The sequence below is a fragment of the Notolepis coatsorum genome (assembly GCF_963971535.1).
Source record: "Notolepis coatsorum genome assembly, chromosome: 9".
Classification (NCBI taxonomy): domain Eukaryota; kingdom Metazoa; phylum Chordata; class Actinopteri; order Aulopiformes; family Paralepididae; genus Notolepis; species Notolepis coatsorum.
Window position 1 is genome coordinate 73277556 of NC_140173.1, and position 25255 is coordinate 73302810.

Sequence of the window (25255 nt, forward strand, 5' to 3'; positions counted from 1 at the left end):
ACACACTCCAGTCTGTGCATTCAAGTGCAGCCTGGAGTGTCTCCTCTGACTCCACAGTCCAACACTTAACCTCTCGCGATACTACCGGCGCGCGCTTGAGACTTTGTTTATACTTTGGCAAAAGAAAGATGGCGGCGTGGTCCGACTTGCCGAATGGACTAAGAGCCTGTGATTTGTACCCATTTTTTTTTTTTTTAAACTTACATTTTTATTGAACACTTATAGACATACAACACAACATATACAATAACATCAATAACACAACAGTACAATGATGTAGGCCCCTTGAACTCGGCTGCGCTCATCTTCCCAGACCCCCGCAAGAGGAACCTCCCACCCTCCCCCTCTAGAAACCGGGCTCCCCCGCATCCCAGGTCCGTCCCACACGGGGTCCAGCACTCAGCGACACGGGCATCTTGAATCTGATTGGGCCCGACCCAGTAGAGGGGCGAGGGGCAATACTCCCCCCCACCGAGCCAAGCCCGCTACCTCCCATGCCACCAAGCCCCCCACCCCACGCACAACCAACCCACAACCCACGGGATCCCACTCTCCCTGGTCAAACCGCCTAAACGCTGACCCCCACCCCCCTGAGTTGAGCCCATTGGCGCCCCCCATATCTTAGGCTGCTGCGCCCGTAGCCGGGCCCCCATCGACAGATTTGTACCCATTCTTAAATTGAGAGTAAACATGGTCTAATATGTTCTCGCCTCTGGTGGGACAGGTCACATGCTGATAGAAATTCGGCAACACCTTTTTAAGACTTGCGCTGTTGAAATCGCCCAAAACCAAAATAGCAGCGTCAACATTAGCTGTCTGAGTTAATTTCCACTATCTGTAAGCCTACGTAAAAAAAATGTTATTAAATAAAACGTGAACTAGCCTATCACAAGCGACAAATTCTGTTTCCTAATGATTGATTGGCTATTGTGTCATGTGAGCACAGAGGTAGTTCAAGTTTCTTTTTTTTTTTTTTTTTTTTTGGTCTTTTCCCCCCTCCATTTTCCTCCGATTTTCTCCCATCCCAATGTTAGTCGTAGGCCAATTCCCAGTCCCTTCCTGATCGCTGCGCACTTACCCCCCACAGTCAGATCATCTGGGAGAGTGGAGGCTACCACGTGCTTCCTCCGACACACGTCCAGCCAATCACCGCTTCTTTTCACCTGGCAGCGCGGATTCTCATTGAGAGGGCGTAGCGTGTGGGAGGACCACACTATCCCCCTCACGTCCAATCCGCGCTTAGCAGGCGCCCCGACCGAACTGTAGGAGTCGCTGTTTACAACGACCCGGACCCATCCCGCCAGCTTCTCCCACCCTCTGATACAGCCAATTGTATCAGTGCAGACGGCCAGCCAAGCTGGTGACAACCCCGGAGCTGTGAGCTGGATTCGAACAGGCGAATCGAGCTCACAGCTCCGGGGCTGGTGACGAACGCTGGTGACGAATGGCCTGGGGATAGAAGCTTCTTCTGAGTCTTTCTGTGCTCGCCTTAAGACTCCGGTATCGCTTGCCTGACCGCAGCAGTTCAAAGAGGCAGTTGTTCGGGTGGCTCGAGTCCTTAATAATTCTCTTAGCCTTCCCCTTGCACCGCTTGTTGTAAATGTTCTGGAGGGTGGGAAGCCCCCCTCCAATTGTGCGTTCGGCTGAACGTGTCACTCTTTGTAGTCTGCTACGGTCTTGTGCAGTGCTATTCCCAAACCAGGAGGTGATGTTGCCAGTCAGGATGCTCTCTATTGTGCATGAGTAGAAGTTCCTAAGGATCTTCTGACTGACTTGGAACTTCCTTAGGCGCCTGAGGAAGTAGAGGCGTTGTCGTGCCTTCTTCACAACACTGTCAATGTGTGGTCCATGTCAAGTCCTCGGATATGTGGGCTCCGAGGTACTTGAAACTGTTCACTCTCTCAACCGGTGCCCCGTCGATGCTGAGGGGGCTGTAGTCCTTGACCCCCGACCTCCTGAAGTCCACAATCATCTCTTTTGTTTTGCTGACGTTCAGGGAGAGGCAGTTCTCCTGACACCACTGTGACAGGTTCTCTACCTCTTCCAGGTAGGCCCTTTCGTCGTTGGCAGAGATCAGGCCCACCACTACTGTGTCATCAGCAAATTTGATGATGGTGTTGTTGTTCCGCTGTGCTACGCAGTCATGTGTGTACAGGGAGTAGAGGAGGGGGCTCAGAACACAGCCCTGGGGGGCCCCTATGTTGAGCGTGATGGATGAGGAGGTGCAGTTGCCTGCTCTTACCACCTGGGGTCTGCCCGTCAGGAAGTTCAAGACCCACTGGCAGAGGTCATAGTTCAAGCCCAGGTCCCTGAGCTTGGCTATGAGTTTGGAGGTATTAGCTCACACTAACACGCATCCATTTCAAATAGCGCTCTAGCCTCTATCTCTAAGCAGACTGCTAAAGCTTAATCAATAATAATACGTTACCATTGATTGAATGATGAAGCGTCGAAAAATAACTGATTTCTTCGGGTCAAAGTTAACCACCGTCACTCCAGCCCACGATGAGCTCTCTGAGGAACCAGCAGTAGAAGAATTTCCAACTGTCATTGATCCAGCTAGCCCCGCTGCCACTACCGCCCAACGTTAGCCTCACCCCAGCAGGACCAGCCCACAAAGAGCATCCCTCTCCAGTGCTCCTGCGGCTGCTGCTAGTGTTAGCACAGTTAGCCCCTCTGCTGCTACAGTTACGAGCCTCGCAGACGTCCACTGTTCCTCTCAAAGTCCAATCAACCAGACGACCCCGCTGTTCTCGCAGGTACAAAACGGATACAGGGAGAAGGGACATCTCAAAGAAACCGGCCTGTTCATCCCAAGTGGTTCAAGGACCACAGATGGCTAACGTTTTGTCAAACAACTAAACAAGAGCAAAACCTTTCTGCACACAATTTCGCCTTTGGACAAGGAAAAAGACTCTGTTCGGGTATATTTTTTTTTCTTTTTTTTTAAAGGACAGTACACATTAATAAACATTTCTGTCAGACCGACAATATAATATATAAGAAACATTAACAGTGCAACACAGTATTTACAACAAGACCCCCCGCATTTCATTGTATACTTGTATGCCGTGACAAATAAAACTCTTGACTTGATAATCCAACATAATAATAAAAGCAATAATAAAATACACAATAAAATGATTAAAAGTGATTATATGTTTGATTGGTTAATAACCAGGTCTTGAGTTTTTTTGTAAAGGTGTGGTAGGTAGCACAGTGTCTTATTTCAGTTGGTAGGGTGTTCCAGAACTGAGTGGCTCTGACTACAAAACAGGACTGACTGAAGGAGCTGGACCTAAACGGCACAGTACAGTCCCCTCTCTGGGTAGATCTTGTGGACCTATTATAATATGTTTTTTGTTTGATAAAAGTACAGAGGGGTGGGGGGGCCTTGCAATTTAAGATCTTGAATAGTAGTAGTTTAACCAAAACCAACGAGAATGCATTTTCAGTGCTTGGATTTCAGAATTGGAAAAACGCTGTACATTCTTTTCGAAAACATGAGAGTAGTAATACCACAGAGGCCATGGCTTACTGCCAGGTACACGTTTTATTCCCAGCAACCTAGCACAGGTGAGTGTTGACATTTTTTAATCCTATGCAACTGGTTGACTGCCGTGTCACATTATTTACGCTTTCTAATCATACTGGCTGGTTAAGTAATGCATTGCATATTATGATACTATTTGATTAACGTTATGCAACTGGTTGACCGCCGTGTCACAATATTACGCTTTCTAATCATACTGGCTGGTTAAGTAATGCATTGCATATTATTTATGATACTATTTGATTAACGTTATGCAACTGATTGACCGTCGTGTCACAATATTACGCTTTCTAATCATACTGGCTGGTTAAGTAATGCATTGCATATTATGATACTATTTGATTAACGTTATGCAACTGGTTTACCGCTGTGTCACAATATTACGCTTTCTAATCATACTGGCTGGTTAAGTAATGCATTGCATATTATGATACTATTTGATTATGCAACTGGTTGACCGCCGTGTCACATTATTTACGCTTTCTAATCATACTGGTTAAGTAATGCATATTATGATACTATTTGATTGTGACTAAATGTAGGCTATAATCAATAAACGAATGCGTTACGAGCATGTGGCTTGGTTTGGGCGGAGGGAGTAACGTCACATAGTTGTGGCCAATTGGCCCTACCCATTCCAAATGCATTCCGCGGTCCATGCAAGGTACTGTACACACACAGCACAGATGATATGCCTGTCTCAAACCCGCCTTCTTTTCTTCCTCCTCCCATCACAGCTGTTGCTTCCCTCGGATGAACTTTGTGTTGTGATTGGAGGATCAAGAAAGAAGGGTGGAGATAGGTCAATGACAGGATGACCGTAATGACAGGAACAGGCATGGAGGTGGTGTCTGTATGTACATTCATAAAGACACCAAATTCATTAACCGTACGGACCTAGATCATGCGGCTATTGAAACTGTATTTGTAGAAATTCTATTTGAAAGGGCTAAATCTGTTCTAGTCGGCACAATTTACAGACCGCCAGACCAAAATGGTTTTTATGATGTGTTGGATGTGTGCTTAGCTGGAGCTGAGGATGCAGAAAAGATTCTTATTGGGGATTGGAACACGGATATGCAACAAAAAGATGCACCCGTCTTCAAATCCTTCAATAGGTTTTGTGATCTGCACAGCCTCAGCCAGCGAATCACCCAACCCACACATGTATGTGAATCAACTCAGACTACCATTGACCTCATCCTGACCTCTGACAAGTCCAAGATCTCCAATAAAGGGGTTATAGCATGCGGGTTAAGTGATCATATTCTGTACCCGAAAAAAGCTAAAACAAAAGGCTGGCTGTCACAAAACAGTCACATCTAGAGACCTCAAAACCTACTCTAGCGAGGCCTTTAACCTTGAACTGGAGAGCCTGGACTGGTCAGATGAGCTCAATGGTACACTGGTTGAAGAAACATGGCTTGGTTTCAAAACCAAATTTTCAACAATACTAAACAACATGGCCCCCCTAAGAACCACCAGGGTAAAAAATCGCGCTGAGCCATGGATGCACACTGAAATACTGACCGCTATGAAAACCAGAGACAAAAAATGCTCTGAGTTTCGTAAAAGTTAGTCAAAGCTTACCAAAAGCACGAGCAGTGAACTCCAAGCCCACGTGACTGAACTCAAACTGGAAAGAAACAGACTAAGAAATGACGTAAACTCCATGATCAAAACAGCAAAAAAAAATGCATCAATGACAAAACGGAGGAAAACAAAAACAAACCATGTGAACTTTGGAAATTACTCAATCAACTAGGCTGCAGTAAAAAACTTAAAACCAGATTCTCAAACATAAACATAAAGATGGACAACACGCTCATCACAGACAAGCTGGATGTAGCCAATTACTTAAACATTTTCTTCACAAACATAGCCACAACACTGGTAAACAAACTACCCTCCCACTCAGGGCATTATGGGGTAGAACACATAGTAGCATACTACAAGAACCTAAGGGGTCCACAAAGATGACTTCAAACTGGAAATGGTAACAACAGATGAGGTACTCAAAAAACTGAGCGCCCTCCAACCGAACAAGGCCACTGGCCATGACAACATCCCCTCCAAATTCCTCAGAGACTCAGCAGCCGCCATCACCCCAGTCACCACACACATAATAAACCTCTCCATAAAACAGGGACACGTCCCCAAGGACTTCAAAATTGCGAGAGTAACACCCCTGCACAAAAAGGGCAGTAAATTAGACCCAGGCAACTACCGCCCTGTTTCTATCCTTACCTCCATCTCTTTCATGCAACAGTTGAGTCTGTCCTTTTGTATGGCAGTGAATGCTGGACCTTGAAGCCCACCCTGCAGAAGTCCTTGGATGGGTGCTACACCAGAATGATGCGTGTGGTGCTCAACATCACTAATGCAAACTTGTATGGGGGGGTGCTAAAGGTGAGCGATAAAGTGGCAGTCAGGAGAATGAGGCTGGCAGGTCACTGCCAGAGACACCATGAGATGCCAACCAGCAAACTTGTGCTGTGGGAACCAACACACGGGCATCGATCACGAGGACGTCCCACGTTAACCTACGTGGACATACTCAGGAGAGATGTGGGAACAGAAAGCACCGGCGAGCTAGCCAGATGCATGGAGGATCGGGATGACTGGAAGCACCGATGGAGGACCCGTCCGAGGACGACCTAGAGAGATCTCGAAAGTCATGGAAAAAAAATTATACGAACAGGTAGAAAAGTACCTTGCGGAAATAAATCTAATCTACGAATTCCAATCTGGCTTCAGAACATCCCACTCCACTGACACATGCCTTCTCTATTTAAATGACCACATCAAACAAGAGGTGGACGCGGGCAAATACTGCGGCATTGTCATGCTGGACCTACAAAAGGCCTTCGACACTGTCAATCACACCATTCTGATTGACAAGCTAAAAGCAATTGGTTTTGATAGTCTATCAGTGAGCTGGATGCAATCCTACCTGGAGGGGAGAGAACAGATGGTGGAGGTAAACGGTACCCTATCCCCCCCCCCTCACAGTGAGCTGTGGTGTTCCACAAGGAAGCATACTAGGACCGCTACTGTTCCTAATTTATGCAAATGACATGTCGTCAGCTTGTGACTGCAACTTGTTCCTGTTTGCGGACGACTCAGCCCTGCTGGTCTCTGACAAGAACAAGTTACAGGTTGAAAAAACCCTCAGCTCGGAACTAGGCAAAATCTGCATATGGCTCGCTGATAACAAACTATCATTACACATGGGCAAAACAGAGTCCATTCTCTTCGGTTCAAATAACAAAATCCTAGAGGCAAATCTTTCCTGTGACAAAATGGCATCCAATGTAATAAAAAAAAGTTAACCAACGAACTCGATTCTTGTACCGGATCTCCTCACTGGTAAACAAGAATACCCTGAAGACTGGCAGGAGCACTCATTCAAGGGTACTACAACTATGCTTGCACCTCATGGTACCAAAGCACCTCAAAGGCGCTAAAAACAAAATGACAAACATCTCAAAACAAACTGGTCAGACTACTGCTTGACCTTACTCCTAGAACCCCTGCCCACTTTGACAACCTAGGATGGCTTAGAGTAGACAACAGAGTACAGCAACTTGCAATGGGCCTGGTCTACAAGATACACTACACGACCAAGGTACCCATGTACAAAATACTTCCCAAAGGTCAGTGAATACCACGATCACAACACCAGAGGGAGCTCCACAAATCATGTTAAACCCAGATTCGGCTCAAACAAGGGACTAAACACGTTTCGCAATTATGCCACATCAATGTGGAACGCCCTACCCAAAGCTGTAAAGGAATGTGAATCACTACCCACTTTCAAAAACACTCAAAAAACACCTACGGGAGTAAAGGGCGTTTATCACAGAATCTTTTTTATTTTCTGGAAATTTCCAAAAACTTCCGTTTTTCAAAACGGTATAAAACGGAAATGTACAGATGAAAAAACTATCCGTTTCGTACATGTTGACTGCAAGCAAGTCATTGATAAGATAAGATAAGATAAGATAAGATATTCCTTTATTGATCCCCTTGGGGAAATTCAGGTAAGCGACGGGCGTATTAGACACATAGCCATAATATAGAATATAGAAATAGCTCCACGAAAATCATGAAATATCGGAAAATCAGTCTCAAACGGCTGGCATTCAAGCGATAAATTGTGCGCCCCCTGCTGGCACTCAAAGTGTTAACTGCGCACAATTAGCGCCTGCTATTTGCTCCGTCTTTGCAAGCTATTCACTAAAGATATTGCGTGGATGATATACTAGCACAAACACGCCCATAGGTGTGCAATTTTCTCCTGATATGTCAGTGCAGTTGGCTCACGGAGCAGTTTGCACCTGGCAGCGCTGTTGGCCGATATCAGGAAGGGGGGAAATAAACCGGAAATGAGGGAGAAGGAAGCTCTCATAACAGTTTTTTTCACCATTTGTATTTCATTTATTTTGTATTGTATTTTGTTTATTTCGTAATGTATAGACGTTGCTTAATTTGTATTTTCATGACACATTGCATCCTTTGTTTTTGTCACTATCTTTCGTCATTGCATTTGTTTGTCATCCCCAAATAAATTATTTTGAGTAGACCTGTCCATGGTGCTGAATCTTTTTTTGATCAAATTTTTTTTTATTATTAATTTACATGAAACAAGACAACACAATAACCACAGTAACAAAAACATAACTCCACAGGAGAATAACAAACAATAATAATACAGAATAATAAATTATAAAGACAAAAAGAAAAAGAAACAGCGTCCAACCTATCAAATATAGATGGCTACTTCAATAACAAAAAGGTCCTCAAACATGCCAACCTTTCCCCACCTTTACAAAGTGGAGTGACTTAAAAGATTGTTTACGAGAGTGTTGCCGCAGATTTACTGTAGATAGCCTAGGTCCCTTACACATGTTCAAGACTGCCAAACTCGCAGAAGGTAAAGTGTAAGAAGAAAGAAAATCTTCCTCCAAGTTGGTTGACAGGTCAATCAGTCTGCCAATATTAGTCCCTTGGGGAGATGGCATGTGAATTGACATATAGCGCAGAATAGCTAAATATCAACCCCCCCTAAAATCCCCCCAGTCAAAGTTAAGAAGGACAAGACAAAAACCAAGACAGACAAGACATTTCCTCCTCCCCCTCCCCAGAGACCGCCGGACCCCCCCGATCAAGCGCCCCAACCCCGCTCAGCCGCACACGGCGGTCTTTACCTTCTCAGCTGCTGCGAACCACAGGTCAATGCCAGCCTGCCCTACCCCAATCACCCGAGCCGTGGATATCTCAAGATAAATCACATCCAATAGAGTTAGGGACCAGTTAATCATTGTAAGCTTCTCAGGCTCCTTCCATCTCATTGCTATTAGCTTCTTCGCTGCTGTGACGCCCGCTAGGACAACCCTTTTCAGTTGTACGGACGCGGGTAGTGTCGTTATATCGTTCAGGAGTAGCGTAACAGCTGTGAATGGGATAGTTAAGCCACACAGATCTGAAAGTTTGTCCGTTATTGACCTCCAGAAGCGGGCCACTGGTGGGCAATCCCAATACATATGCATATAAGTGCCAGTGGCCTTTTGAGAGCACAAAGTGCACCGAGAGTCGGTTATCAGTCCCATAGCAAATAGCTTCCTAGGTGTAAGATAGGTCCTATGAATATAATTAAAATTAATTTGCTGGTGATTGGGGTTGCGGGAAGATAATACCACATTTGCCCAAACATCATCCCAGTCAAACTCGGGGTCCAACTCCGGGATATCCACACGCCAGATTGTATCCAATGATACATTTTTATACGTGGATTGAATTAAGAGCGTATAAAAGTCTGAGACAAACCCTCTGGATGTCGTCCTGTCCACTATGAGCCTGAGGAAGGGGTGTGGGTGCAAAGCTTGAGCCCACGGTACGCCATGCGCCCTCAGTGCTGACCTTAGTTGAAGGTAAAGAAAGAAGGACTCGCCGGGTAGATCATAAAATTCTCTTAAGTCCTGAAACGCACGGAGGCCGTTCTTATCATAAATATCCTCCAGAGTATGCACTCCCCTCCTTTGCCATTGAGGAATATTAACCGGCTTGTGCCCAACAAGTAATTGCTGGTTATTAAAAATTGGAGAGTCCAGGTGCCATGGGCATTTAACCCCACACGACCTCTGTACATTACGCCACGTTTGGATCACGTGAGTTATGATCGGTCCATACCTCAGCCGGCATTTCGAAATAGAGACAGTGGAGTACACTACATCCTGCAATCTTAGCGGAGATACCGCCGCCGCTTCTAAGGAGCGCCACGATACAGCCTCTACAGGGTCTAGCCAGCACATCAGAGGTCTCAGTGAAAAGGACCAGAAATAAAGTTTAAAATCAGGGATTGCGAGGCCCCCATCTTGTTTTCTACGTTGAGTAGTATCCCTTTTGATTCTCGGGCGTTTGTTATTCCAGATAAACTTAGATACCATCGATTGTACCTTGCGCCAGTGGTCTATTGGAGGGGGCAGGGGGAGCATTGAGCTAATAAAATTTATCCTAGGCAGGATGTTCATTTTGATTATGGAAGCCCGGGCTTGTAAGGAGTTAGGAAGGGACGACCACCTGTCTAGATCCTGGCGTATTTTATCATAAGTACCCGTGAAGTTGTACTTAGTAATTTGGTTCAGCGTGGGGAATATCTCTATGCCCAAGTATTTAAAATGTTCTACTATGGGGATATCAGCTGGTAGTCGTACCGCCTTGGCCAGCTCATTAAGAGGTAGGCAGGCTGATTTGTTCCAGTTAATCTTAAAGCCTGACAATTTACCAAAGTCGTCGATTATCCTCAATAATTTTGTGGCCGACCGGGAGGGGTCGTCCATGAAAATCAGCAGGTCATCCGCATAGAGAGCAATTTTGTGTGGAGTATTATTGACCATTATGGGGACGATGTCCTCCGATTGCCTAATAAATTGGGCCAAAGGTTCGAGGGAAAGCGCGAACAGTCCTGGGCTCAGAGGACAACCCTGTCTAGAAGATCTGGAGACTGGAAAGAGTGTGGAACAGTTTTTGCCTGTCAGTATCATCGCAGACGGCGAGGCATACAGGACTTTAATCATATGAATAAAACTCTTCCCAAGACCCATGACCTCAAGTACCTTCCACAGGTATGACCACTCAAGTCTGTCAAACGCCTTCATGGCATCCAAAGACAGAACTGTGGATGGAGTTGTATTGTCTTTACTGTTATCGATTACATGCAACAGCCTCCTAAGATTATCTGCAGCCAGACGCCCCGGGATAAAACCAGTTTGATCGCAGTGTACCAATACAGACATAAATCTCTGCAGGCGACGGGCCAGCACCTTGGCAAACACTTTTAAATCGGCCCCGAGAAGACTCAAGGGTCTATAGCTACCACAATCATTGGGATCTTTGTCCTTCTTGAGAAGTAAAGAAATCAACGCCATATTGACATCTCTTGAGAACTCCCCTTGTTCGATAGCGTAATTGATCATATCGAGCATCAATGGACCCAGTTGGTCCCAGAAAGCTAAATACACTTCGGGTGGAATACCATCCCAGCCTGGTGCCTTACCCCTCTGCATTTCAACAATCGTCTCCCTCAATTCCACGAGAGTAATCGGTCTCCCCAGTTCCTTGGCCTCTTCCTCAGAAATGTGGGGTATCTCAAGCCCGCCAATGAACGATTCAAATTTAGAGTCATCAAGATTACCCTCTGAGCTATATAACTGTGAGTAAAACTTTTTAAAAGTGTCATTGATCTTTTTCGAATCAGTAGTGACTGCACCCTGGCTCGTCCTGATCGAGGGGATATCCGAGAAATGATCATTTGAGCGTATTTTCATTGCCAATAGATGGCTAGGTCTGGAGCCGTGAAAGTAGTAATTTTGTCTTGTCCTATGTATCAAGAACTCAGACTGTTGTTTAAGTATGGAGTTTATTTCTTTTTTGACTATCTTACGTTGTGTGTTTAGTCGTTCACTATAGTTAGTTTGCAATGATGCGTATAGGTCCGCATATAATGTTTCCAGTCCTTCTAGCTTTTTTGACCGGGATTTTCGCAAATTGGAGGCAAATAGTGTGACATGACCCCTGATAAATCCTTTCAATGCGTTCCACAGGACCCTAGGGTCTTCTACTGTGCCAACGTTGATCTGCAAAAATTCAGCTAGTTTACTCCTGAACTCAGAACAGAAGTCATCGTTCTTTAGCAAGGTCGAATTAAAACGCCATCTGGGAGCTCTTGCGGAGAGCCTGCCAAAGGTTGCCGTAAGGAAAATCCCCTTGTGGTCTGAGAGAGCCAAGGGAACCAATGAGACATCGAAACTATCAAACATATTAGGGGACGCGAATGCATAGTCAATTCGAGAGAAGCTTTTGTGTCTGGCTGACAGGTGAGAGTAATCTTTGAGGGTGGGGTTGGATAAGCGCCAAAAGTCTGTGAGCCCCGTGTCCTGGGCCCACATCCTGAGGGCCTTAGAGGCCCGTTTTTGGTCGCTCGTTTCAGAGGGCCCGGACCTATCCATCTCCGCATCCCAGCACGCATTAAAATCGCCACCCACAATGAGAGCATACAATGCTATTATAGCCATCTTCCTATGCGAGAACTCAACTTTTGCTATAGTAATCCTTCCCTCCGTGTCCGACCATACGTCCAGGACTTTGATATCAAGGTTACGTCTTGTAACTATGACGACTCCTTTCGTCTTATCATCGGCTGAGGATGAGGAGATAACGTGATATTGCCGATTTGCCAGTCTTGACACGTCACCTACCAATAAATGCGTCTCACTAAGGAGAGCAAGGTCAATATTTCTCCTCTTCAATAGCCAAAGGACACTGGCACGCTTGTGTGGGGCGTTAAGCCCTCCTGCGTTCCAAATTAAAATATTCAATTTAGCCATGGTCGAGCTTGTCTAAATGCGTAGAGAACATACCAGTGTAGCTAGACTGCTCGAGGCACTGATCCAGGCGGGCCCAGACGGTCAATCCCAGGAGTACAGAGGAGGAACAATTACACACATATAAGACAACAGCACATAAAACACATAAAAATACCACCCCAGTTACAACCCCCCCACCTTCTACTCTAAACCCTAACCCACCCGTCCTATTATAAGCCCTCCTATACCTACTCTCCAGTCCCCACCCTATGCCCCATCCACTGAGGATGGTCATCTTCCTATCACTTCCCACTAGAGACATGGATCCAATAAGACGCTCCCCACTCCAACCCCCCTCTAGATAAACCCCTGAGTAAACCCCCACTAGTCCAATAAACACAAATAATAATAAAAATAAAATTCAATAAAGATATCGGTCGAAAACCACCTGAGCCTTGGCCCCAACATGAGACAACCATAATGGTAAAAATAGCCATTATTAAATAATAACTCCACATCAACCTGCAACCATCTATTTCCGAATCTGCGCTTCAACGTCGCAATGTTATAGCCCAAATGGGTACAGGAAAATTCAAAACAAAATTAAATTAAAGCATCCCAGCCGATAGTCTAAGGCAGGATCGGGTCACAGGTTAATTGTGCAAAATTGTGTGAACAATGTCAATTAAACAATGACAATAATAAGAAAGGGAAAAAAGGGGGTATGGTCAAAGTGCACCCCTGTAGCAGTCCCTCTGATCAGGCACAACGGCTGAAATGACATAACCTATGTAAGAAAAGCATTAAACAAATTAATTAATCCGGGGATGGTAATAGGCAATATCTGACACAACCCGTTATCATCTATTGTTTCAATAAAGATATCGGTCGAAAACCACCGTGTGCCTAGGACTTAACATGAGATAACTTATAATGGACATTTTTTTTTTTATAAATATAGTCATTATTATATAACAACTCAACATCAACCCTGCAACCATCTATTTCGGAGTCTGCGCATCAACGACGCAATGTTATAGCACCAATGGACAAAGGAAAAATCCAAAACAAAATTAAATTAGAGTATACCAGCCGGTAGTCTAAGGTAGGATCGGGTTCCAGGTAAATTGTGCAAACAAATGCCATTTAACAACGACAATAATAAGAAGGGGAAAAAGGGGTTATGGTCAAAGTGCACATCTGTAACAGTCCCTCTGATCAGGCACAATTAAACACATTCATTAACCCGGGGATGATAATAGGCAATATCTGACAAAACCTGTTATCATATCTTGTTTATATACATATTCAACCGATCTTCTCCTACCGGAGCCCAAAGCTCAAAACAGCATGGATATAAAAATAACAGCATACAAGAGTTTAGTTAAGGACCCGATCACCGTTGGATTGTGCGAGCCGATCACACTTATACAGCAACAACAACCAAAGTGCGTCACTATTAACGGGTCTCGAACGACTCCACGCAGGCGATAGACGCAGCCCGCTAGCTAGCCCAAGGCTAGCGCGTGAGCTAGTGATGAATCCGGATAGCACGTTAGAGACTGTTATGTACATTGTTCAGCTAGCTCGCTAGCTTCCAAAGAGGCGATACACAAGTACGATCATGAGGTCAGCATTAGCAAGTAACAGAAGTCATTGGGAAGTCCCGCTAGTTGGATGGGCAGTGGACAGTTAGAGTGTCTGGGCATGACAGCAAGTATTTGTGAATAGTCGGCCCTATCAATGTATATAGACCCACACCGCCAAGTCACTCACCCGACATAGATATCAAGCAACAGTCTCGGGTATCCCCTCGAGATATTCCTTCGCTTTAGCCAACGACCAAAATGAACGCAGACCATCGACCTTCTCCAACACAGATAATTTCGCGGGAGCGAATAGCGTGGGCCTCAGGCCTAGTTTCCATAGCCTGGACAGGACCACCTTGTATTCGCCTCTCTGTGCTTGAACCTCCGGCGTAAAGTCTTCGAAAATGGCCACTTTGTGATCGCCAAGCCTCAGATTACCCCTTCTGGTACGAGCCGACCGCATGATGAGTTCTCTCTGCTGAAGCCTGTTCAGCTTGACTATGATGGGCCTTGGCTCTTTGTTCACGCCGGGAGAAAACCTGCCCGCCCTGTAGGCCGACTCACAGACAGGAGGCGAGGGGAGGACGTCAGTTCCTAGTATTTTTGCAGTAATTCGGGCATGGTCTCAGAGAGACGGCCTTCACCGCTGGCCTCCGGTACTCCAACAATCCTGACGTTGTGGCGTCTATCCCGGGACTGCATCTCCTCCATTGCCGACTGTAGTTTGTTGACTTCAGCCTGCCTAGCCAGCAGGGCGGACTCGAGACCCACCATCTTCTCGCCCTGTAATGATACCTCCGTCTTTAGCATGGCTAGTTCGTTAGCATTAGCCGAGGAGACAGCGTGCATCGACTCCATCTTGTCTATCAGCGGGACTACCGCCAGCCGTATTTCTTCTGATATCTCACGATGGAGGTTGACACAAAAATCCGCCAACACTTTCTTCTGTGCTTCAGCGAAGCGTGTCTCAGAGTCTGCGTGTAGCTTGGTCATGACCAAGAGCACAGCATCGCTAATCTCACCGAGACCGGGCGACGATGCGGCCAGGCCCGGTGGTGGTTTGCTGGTTGGGGCGCTCATGGATCTGGTTTCCACCACCGACATCGCAGAAAGTCGAAAAAAGTCGACGACAGTATACTAAACACGACGGCCTAGCAAACAGATAAAAAACAAATAAAAATAAAATAAAGACTAATGGGGAGAAACGTATATTCAGCACGGTAGAAGGGAGCTCATGTGAAACACGTCTACTCCATGATCGCTCAGCTCCGCCCCCTCCATGGTGCTGAATCTTTAGACCGAAGTTAGGCACAGTGAAAATATATATATAATAATTGAGTGAGAAATAAAATTGTATTTAATGTTTAGTTAAGAGAATAAAACCTGCATTATCATATACTCCAGAATAAACTTTTCATTGACCGTGTTTCCAGTGTCTACTCCTCATGGACCTGACGAAATGTTATAAATTAAAAGTTATGAGCATATGAGTGTGCGGATTCTATTCTTCTTATTTTGATTATTACCTAACCCAGCACCCAAAGGAGTGATGTGCTTTGGGGGGACTATATAGCATTGCCATCTAGACAGGCTTTTTAAGATGCCAAATGTGCGCTCGATGCATTCTGATGTGAGCCTGATTGTACACCGCCTCTCCGACATTGGCCAGATTACGCACGGGAGTCATCAGCCATGGCTGGAGTTGGTAGCCGCCGTCACCTATACAAAAGCACATACTTTTCCCCCACACATTTGCAATGCATATTACAGCACAAACGTTTGGACTGCTGTTCCTAAAGATTTTGCTATCGTGCACAGACCCAGGGAATTTGGCAACCACATTCGTTATTATATGACTGGCGTTGCACACTACCTGGATGTTGATTGAATACTATTTCTAAAAACATGTTCGTTTTCGCGGTGGTACAATTGGAATGTGAGTGCAGTCAATAGCGCCGACAACATTGGGGAAGCCGACTACGTTAAATAACAATATTTAAATAATAAATAAGATTGCATGGGATCTCTGGGTGGCTGGCTCAATATCATCCTTGATTTCATTGAGTAGATCAAGAATAGCTTGAGCTGGCAACCTGTGTCTCGCTTAAATCAAAAAGTGATATTCTCATTAGAAATATTCTTTCACGAGCATGCCTGGCATTACGATGCCTTCGCCTGGCAACAATTATTGCTGTCATGATCACCTGAGACGCTGGCAATGACACCCCTTTATTAACACATTGTGTGCCGGCCGGATATGACGAATTATCGCTTGGATGCCAGCACATTAATCAATGGGAGGACGAGCACATTTGCGAGCGATTAAACTATATCTTAAATTATGGCTATGGGTCTAATATACCCGTCGCTTATCAATGACTTGCTTGCAGTCAACATGCACGAAACGGATTGTTTTTTCATCAGTACATTTCCGTTTTGTACCGTTTTGAATATGAGTATAGTTTTGGAGATTTCTAGAAAGAAAAAAAGATTCTGCGATAATAGCCATTTACTGGAATACACAAAACACGTTGTCATTTTCCGGCTGATTTATGAATAGTTTTCAAATAAACGCTAGATTATCGAGAGTATTTGTGTTCTTATGCACGATACAAAAGCGGGCTGAAAAATCATTTATTCGTGCCGCGTTCAGCGCCTAACGCCACACACACACACACACACACACACACACACACACACACACACACACACACACACACACACACACACACACACACACACACGTTGTGCACGCTGTGAAAAAAATCTCTGATTAACCCAAAACTGGTAACATAGAGTCCTTACCTCAGATCAGATGTTCTGCAAAAAGATGAATCCAATTCCTGATCGCCATTCCAAATATCGATCACGTTTATTGATCCAACGTTATACTCCGAAACAGATAATCGACGCTGCTTCCAGTCCCCTCAATGAATGCACTAGTATCAGGTTGCATGCCCCAGAAGTAAAATGTGGACCGGAGTTCTTTTTTCTGATGCAAGTCCCATCGACTCCAATCCAATGATGTGCAATACTATCCGGGAGACGATAGGGGGCGGTATTTGCCCTTTTCGAGCTCAGAGCCATTCCCAATGATAACGTCAGGTTGGATGGATGAAAAATGAATGGATATCGCTAATAAAAGAAATAACGATTAAATAACGAGAACACTCGTTATTGGCACACAACGCATGGCGAGTTAGGACGAGATATCTCGTTGTTGGCAACCAAAGTGTTAATGCACTTAGTTACCACCAAATCTCTGCAGACGTAAATAGCGTCGCTCTAACTGCACGTGGCAATTAGCCCTGATCTTTGTGAATTGGAGTGTTTTTGCGATGAGGCTCATTTGCATAGAAAGGGGCACATGTTCCGCCCATATTACCTCATTTAAATACCCGCAAATAGCACTGACGCACAGAGACGCAATGCTGATGGCAACGCAGTTAGCACCGCATTTCACCCTTTGCGCTTGCTTTGTGAATAGCAAACTGTGTTTCGTAGCTATTTGCACAGGCATAGCGTCAGAAAAAGCCATGCAATCCCTTTGTGAATTCGCCCCTTAGTGGTTAAGGGTCAGACATTCCTAATAATTCTCACGCTCTGCAGCCGTTAGTTCTCCAGCTGCTGCTGGGATGGGCTGCTGCTTTGCAGTGTTTGTCAACCAATGTGCCATTATACACAGGGCTGTGAGCGAGCTCAGGTGTGCGTCAAGCTCAAATAGTATCACATTAACCTCATCCAAATTCAATGTGATAAGCTCACGATCACGAGATTCCTTTCCCTCCAAAGTTAGTCCGGCTTTGGACCGGCAGCTCATTGGACCTGAGCTCACTGTGTCACAAGTAGTCGGTTTGAGAATTAGTCCTTTTGATCCATGGAAAACCTCAGGTCAGTTAATGACAAGTGTCTGACCTCATCAATAATGGACACATGAATAACGAGGGAGCGGTGACGCTCCGGTGGTCAAGACTTGATGTTCTCCCTCCCTCTCTCTGTCTGTCTCTCTCTGTCTCTCTCTCTCTCTCTCTCTCTCTCTCTCTCTCTCTCTCTCTCTCTCTCTCTCTCTCTCTCTCTCTCTCTCTCTATCTCTCTTTCTCCCTGTCTTTGTCTCTCTCTCAAACTACACATTTTTCCTCTGTGTTAATTATGCACATAGCGTTACATACATAAAGACCCCCCCCCCCCCCTCATACACACACACACACACACACAGTTTGACAGCACACACAGAGAGGCAGAAGCTGCCATGGTGAGGAGGACCCCATGTTGTCTGGGTAGAGATTGGTGGATGGGATTGGGGATGGTGCGTTAGTCACCTCAGGGGTGGCACCTCATGTTGCATCACCATCTGAAAGAGGCAGGGGAACTAAGCCGTGATGCGGTGTGTAGGAGACCGCCTGCGCACGCACACACACACACACAGATAGTCGCGGCCCCTGGCAAGGCCCTATCCGTGACCCGTTTCCCCCCGTCAGTGCAGGACTGGCTCGGCGCCGAGAGCAGACGAGAAATCCCAAATTAGCGAGCCCGGCTTAACGCCCCTCCGCACTTCTCTAACCATATGCAAAATATTCTCCACGCCAAAGCAGAGAGGAGGGAGCGAGTCTGAGGGAGAGGGAGGAAGAGACGAGCGTTACCAATTGCATGCTAGGAAAACAAAATGCGCACAAGAGGGAGTGAGGAGAGGGGAGGGGAGGACAAACGCATGAATATTGAAATAATCCAAACAGATGCCGTTCGCTTTTTCGCTTCTTGTTTTTTGGAACACACTCTGCGTTTATCACACTCCTTCACCTAGTACCCCCCCCCCCCCCACCCCTTCTCCTCCTCCCCTCCTCCTTCCACGCTTTAAAGAACATTAAAGTCTCTTTGCGGGCTACGGCATCGCGCTTCTAATGAAAGCGTTTGTTGTCAGTTTTTCAGATGCGCGGTGTGAAATTAAGCGAGCAGTTTATGTGAGAACCGTAGCGGGAATCAAACGCGCGGCGCTCACCGTGAGACGGCAGCGGCTTCAATCATTTCAAGCTCATATATATGTTCCTTTTGTTCGGTCCGCTATCTTCGCGCTAAGCCAATTTTCTAGCCAGTCTCTCGGCATTTAAGAAAGTCTGATTCCCCTTTCCCTATGTGGTCTTAATTCGCACCCCTCGCTGATAAGCGGAGCCACGGCACGCAGCGAGAAAACATATACATGCCTCGCTCATGCAGCCGGTTAACATTTTTAATGATCCTTCCTCCTCCTTCCACCCCCACACCTGCCCCCCACAACCCCTTCCTGGAATTTAATAATCTTAATGGAAAAAGAAGGCACCAGATGCATTTTCTCTTCCATTTCAAGTCTGTTTTGCATTTTGTTGTTGTTGGTGTATTGTTTTGTATATGTGTGTATATGTGTGTGTGTGTGTGTGTGTGTGTACACGCTTATGTATGTTTTGTTGGTTTGACTATCCTCTTATCTGTCACCAAACACTTTCTCCACAGTTGTTTGATCTTTGTTTGTGTGATTTCTGCCGACTTTTAATTATTATTGACTTAGCGTTGCGTTTGTCTCCGGCAGAAAACAACAAAGTGAAAAACATATTGCCTCTGAACCAAAACCACGACTGTCATAGCTAGACTACGTGAGCATGCGGTCTCATACGTCATTTTCATTACGTAAAGTTGTTCTCCCGCTTCGGGCCTGCCGAGTTGTATTCACGCAATTCCAATCTTGTTCAGTGGCACCAATTATAATAACCTTGGATGTTAGAGGCTCGTGGTGTGAGACGTACTCTTGGTCTTCCTTAATGATAATTCCACCGTGTCTGTGTGAGTACGGTGACTCTTCCTAATTGTAGCCGTATTTCACCTCCCTAAAACGTCCTGTTGCTATCCCCCCCCCTCCCCCCAGACCCTCATCCCGTCTCTCGTCCTCCGAGTCTCTCTCCCCTCTCTCCCTGTCTTTCTCTGCTCTGTGAGCTGGAAAATTGGCTCCAAAAGGCCACTGCTGTGAACAAGGGCCAGCCACTCTGTTGGACCCGCCTGTTTTATCTTTCATGCCACAGAGAGAGGGAAAAAAGGTGGCAGAGAGAGAGAGAGAGAGAGAGAGAGAGAGAGAGAGAGAGAGAGAGAGAGAGAGAGAGAGAGAGAGAGAGAGATTTTGCACTTCCACTCACTCTCTCAGCTGTTCTCATCATCTTTCTCCTATAAGTCATTAAATGTTCTCAGGGGAGTACTTCTGCAAAATTGTGGAGCAGGTCTAAAGGCAAATGCAAATTGGGCTTCATATAGTTAATATAAATGTACTGAAATTATACTTATACCATATAACTACAGTAAAAAGCTGAAATGATATTATTTTTTTAATTTTAATCTTTTTCCCCCTTCCTTTTTTCCGTTTTTCTCCCATCCCAATGTTAGTCGTTATGCCAATTCCCAATTCCCTTCCTGGTCATTGCGCACTCTACCCCCTACCGTCGGTCCGGGAGGGCAGAGACTATCACATGCTTCCTCCGACAGATGTGTACCTCATCTTTTTCTGCCGAAGACTTTGCGATCTTCTTTGAGGAAAAAGTGGAGAACATCCGCAGCTCCTTCTCCCAACCCCCACCCATTCCAAACGCTGAATCGAGAACCTCATCCTTCACTCTGTCATCTTTCTCTCCCATTACAGAAGCCGAGACCCTGACACTGGTAACGTCGAACCGTCCGACTACATGCCAGCTGGACCAGCTACCCTCCCCACTCCTCCAGACCATAGCACCGGACATCCTCCCATTCCTAACTGCAACCATCAACTCCTCACTCAACTCGGGGGTGGTCCCCACCTCCCTAAAACAAGCCAGAGTCACGCCCCTCATAAAAAAAGCAACCCTGAACCCCACCGTCATAGCCAACTATCGTCCTGTCTCTCTTCTCTCCTTCCTTTCTAAAACACTTGAACGTGCTGTATCCAACCAACTTACTGCTTATCTCTTACAGAATGACCTCCTAGACCCCAATCAGTCTGGCTTCCGGACTGGCCACTCCACAGAAACGGCCCTCATTGCGGTCACAGAGGCACTTCACTTAGCAAAAGCGAAAGGCCTCTCCTCTGTCCTGATTCTCCTAGATCTATCTGCAGCCTTCGACACAGTCAACCATCAGATCCTCCTCGCGGCCCTCGCAGGAATGGGAGTGGCTGGATCTGCGCTGACATGGCTGACATCATACCTCAATGACCGCTCCTACCAAGTGTCATGGAGAGGGACTCTGTCGGCCACCCGCCCCCTCCGGACGGGTGTCCCCCAGGGCTCGGTCCTAGGACCCCTTCTCTTCTCCCTCTACACTAAATCACTGGGTAACATTATCACGTCTCATGGCTTCTCATATCATTGTTATGCCGATGATACTCAACTCTTCCTCTCCTTCCCTCCCTCAGATATCCACGTCTCTGAGCGGATCTCGGCCTGTCTGTCCGACATCTCCGCCTGGATGACGACCAACCACCTCAAACTGAACCTAAGCTAAACAGAATTGCTCCACCTGCCGGCCAAATCCTCCCCCCTGACCGACCTCTCCATCACAGTCGAGAATGCAGCTGTGACCGCGTCGCCGACCGCCAAGAACCTTGGTGTTGTCCTCGACGACCAGCTGAACTTCTCTGCTCACATCGCAGCGACAACCAGAACCTGCAGATTCCTCCTGAGCAACGTCAGAAGGATACGCCCCTTCCTGACAAAAGAAGCCACCCAACTCCTCGTCCAATCAACAGTCATCTCCCGCCTCGACTACTGCAACGCACTGCTAGCTGGCCTCCCGGCCACTGCCACCAAGCCTCTTCAACTCATTCAAAACGCAGCGGCCCGCCTGATCTCAAACCTACCGAAGTCGGCCCATGTCACCCCACTTCTTAGGGACCTGCACTGGCTCCCCATTGCTGCACGTATCCGCTTCAAGGCCCTCGACCTAGCATACCGTGCGGCAAAGGGAACCGCTCCCGCCTACCTCCGGTCAATGGTCTCTAACTACACACCCTCAAGACCCCTACGCTCTGCATCTTCTGGCCGCCTCAGATCTCCTCCTATCCAAGCTCCCGGAGGGTCATCAAAGAGAAGCCGCCTATTCTCAGTCCTTGCCCCACAATGGTGGAATGAACTACCCATCCCAGTTAGGACAGCCGAATCCCGTCCAATCTTTCGCCGTCGACTAAAGACTCACTTCTTCAACCATTATCTGAAATGATAAAAAAAATAAAAAAATAAAAAATCTAACCCCGACTAACCTTAATGTCATGCACTTGTCCTAATAAACTAACCTACACTGTAACACGCAACACTTTGATGAACATTGTTACTCAGCTGAATTATACCCTTCTTGCTGTCTTGTCGCACAGAACTTGTAAGTCGCTTTGGATAAAAGCGTCAGCTAAATGACTAAATGTAAATGTAAATGTATGTACCCAGCCTGCGTCTATATTTTCTACAACGGAGTTCGGCGATTTCCTAATCTGATTGGCCACTGACGTTTCTGGTCATGTGACATGTGCGCCCAATAGCGTGACGAGCTGTGTCTTTGCCCATTCCCGCGTCGAACAGCCTGCAAAGCATATCGCCATGCTCTAAGACAAACTCTAACCTAAACCAACTTCGAAAGAGTGCCTAAGCTTAACCGTTTGAATCAGGGCAGGCGTTCTCTAACCTTAACCGACTTCGAACGAGCGCCTAAGCCTAACCAGTGTAGAAACTTGCGGTCCCACGATTGGGCGTACATGTCACATGACCAGAAATGACACTGGCCAATCAGATTCGCAAATCGCCGAACTCCGTTGTAGAAAAATAACAGGCAGCCCACCGCTTCTTTTCACCTGGCAGCGCGGACTCTCACTGGGAGAGTGTAACGTGTGGAAGGTCACACTACCTCCCTCCAGATCCTTCCCTCGCTGTGCAGGCGCCCCGACCGAACTGTAGGAGTCGCTGTTTACAACGACCCGGACCCACCCTCGCCGGGTTTCCCACCCGCTAACACTGCCAATCGTGTTAGTATGGACGGTCGGCCAACTCGGAAGCACCACAGCTGGATTCGATCCCACTGTCTCTGTGGTGGTAGACAGACGCTTAGTCCGCTGCGCTACCCAGCCGCCCTGAAATGATATTCTTGGTAAATATCTCTATACCCGACTGACCAGATGCTCTGACCTCCACCTCTAGTTGAAATGGGTTGCTAAGTAGCAGATGTACTGAGCTTGTCATCCAGTAATGTGATCTGGAGCTCAGAAAACACTCCTCCGGTCCCAAGGTTAGTATCAGCTGAATTCAGGGATCCCTTGCTTACTGTGCCTGCATGGCACGGAGGAAACGAGCTGGGTATATTTTCCGGCTATAGCTGATTATTTTCAGGCTTTAGCTGACTATGCCCCGACCCCCCCACCCCCCATCCCCGTGCCCAACCCCCATTCCTTGCAGGGGCCGCCGAGGTGGCACAGCTAAATCATCCACCCCTCATCCCTTACGGTGCCGAGGTGGCACACTGGCATGGCGGGCAGCGACCGCTCGCCCATGGGATGAGGGGGGCTGAGAGGATCGGACGTGGTTGGGGGGTCAGAGGAGAGTCTGTAGTGTGGAGGAGGTCGATGGACCCGTGTGTGTGTGTGTGTGTGTGTGTGTGTGTGTGTGTGTTGTGTGTGTGTGTGTGTGTGTGTGTGTGCCACCCCCATCCCCCAGACAATCTAGCTATGCAGAGATCTGCAGCCTCCCAGTTCCCCCCCCCCCATGAAGTCATCCCCTCATTCATTCTTTCTCTCTCTCTCTCTCTCTCTCTCTCTCTCTCTCTCTCTCTCTCTCTCTCTCTCTCTCTCTCTCTCTCTCTCTCTCTCTCTCTCTCTCTCACACACACACACACAGAGCCCACCCCCCAGGGAGCAGCGGGAGCTGGCTCTGGGGGATTACAGAAAGAAAAAAAAGAAAAAACACCTTCCAGGAGGAGCATCATCTGCTTTCCTCCCGCTGTAGACCATAGGCAGGCAAAAAAGAAAAAAACATCCCCTCCCTCTAAGTCCCTTTTTGGCAAAGCCTGCCAAAAAAAAACAGTGCCGGGCGGCTTTGCGACAGGCAGGCAGGCAGGCAGGCAGGCAGGCAGCCGGCCGATCCCCCGTTCTGTCTGCACGGCGAAAATAAATGGGCTCATTTAGCCAAGGCTTCCACGGCGAATGCAGGGCTCTGATAGGGGCTTTGGTGGGGTGAAATCCCCCTTAAAAACCCTGTTAGCCAGTGTGGAACTGTTGGGCCACAGTTTGTACGGACTTTCTGTCTCCTGACGTCCACCTACTGCCACTGGTTCCTTATAGGTGTTTTATCAACAAGACCACCGCTGCTCCAGCCCGTCTCCCTCGGTGTCAAAGCTATAGCTGGCTTAGCGATACATTGTCCCCCCACCCACCCACACTCCCACCGATGGGTCACGTGTCCAGGTGTGAATAATCTCGATCCTGGACTCTTAACCGGTCAAATGGTTTTTGTTATCATTCTTCACATGTCGTCACATGTCGTCGCCGAGGCTATGTCGTGTGTGGTGTTCAGCTGCTTCCCGCACAGGTAAACAGAGGAGGTTGTTTATCACTGGGCGCTGGTGCCACGCAGCAGAATGCTCGGGGAGAGAACACACTGTTGACCTTGACTTAAATGGAGCTCTTATCATTAGCTGGCTTGATTGACAGGCGAGTGTATATGTGAGCAGTGTGGAACGCTCTATTTCTGCCATCTCCAGGGGGTGCAGGGCTGCTGCCATGCTATGACTCATTTCTCTCTCTCTCTCTCTCTCTCTCTCTCTCTCTCTCTCGCTCTCGCTCTCGCTCTCTCTCTCTCTCTCTCTCTCTCTCTCTCTCTCTCTCTCTCTCTATCCTACTTCCTTATCTTATTTGAGAGCAGTGCAACTCGCATCATTGGCATCAGCCAGTGTCTTCCATTGTCAAAGCACAAACACAAAAAATATATTGAATCAAAAACAACAAATCTATCCCATAGCCTGGGCTGGTAGTGCTGCTGAAAGGGATGCATGGCTACTGATACTGGTATGTGATATCGAACTGGTACCAGGATAAAACAGATACTGATACTGGTATGTGATATCGAACTGGTACCAGGATAAAACGGATACTGATACTGGTATGTGATATCGGACTGGTACCACGATAAAACGGATACTGATACTGGTATGTGATATCGGACTGGTACCACGATAAAACTGATACTGATACTGGTATGTGATATCGGACTGGTACCAGGATA

General features: G+C 46.9%; 1 protein-coding gene across 1 annotated transcript in view; it reads left to right on the top strand.

The window, feature by feature from the left end:
• wdpcp (WD repeat containing planar cell polarity effector) overlaps positions 1 to 25255 on the top strand; it is a gene marked incomplete at its 5' end in the record, with an annotated part of 118208 nt that overhangs the window by 56365 nt on the left and 36588 nt on the right. The gene's annotated exons all lie outside the window — the stretch shown is intronic.